The 204-nt window shown below is 53.4% G+C and overlaps 1 protein-coding gene across 1 annotated transcript in view; it reads right to left on the bottom strand.

Annotated features, from left to right (window-relative positions):
• Positions 1-204, bottom strand: part of LOC119585276 (cadherin-87A-like) — a 49,841-nt gene that overhangs the window by 15,682 nt on the left and 33,955 nt on the right. The window lies entirely within an intron of this gene.

Below are 204 nucleotides of genomic sequence, written 5' to 3'. Positions count from 1 at the left end.
TCATCCGCAAAACGAAAGTAAGTCATGATGTCACCCGCATGAAGCGCCGCCGATGGCCGGCGTAAACGGCGGCCGATTAAATGGCGGCCGACTTTCGGGCCTCGTCAAGGGCCGTTTAGACCGTATCCGATTCTCGCTTCGCTAACATTTCCTTCCGTCTTTCTCTTCTGTGCGTCACTGTCTATCTACTATTCACAGTCATGG

Source organism: Penaeus monodon, chromosome 19 (assembly GCF_015228065.2).
Source record: "Penaeus monodon isolate SGIC_2016 chromosome 19, NSTDA_Pmon_1, whole genome shotgun sequence".
Classification (NCBI taxonomy): Eukaryota; Metazoa; Arthropoda; class Malacostraca; order Decapoda; family Penaeidae; genus Penaeus; species Penaeus monodon.
This window is presented reverse-complemented; position numbering and strand designations above follow the sequence as displayed.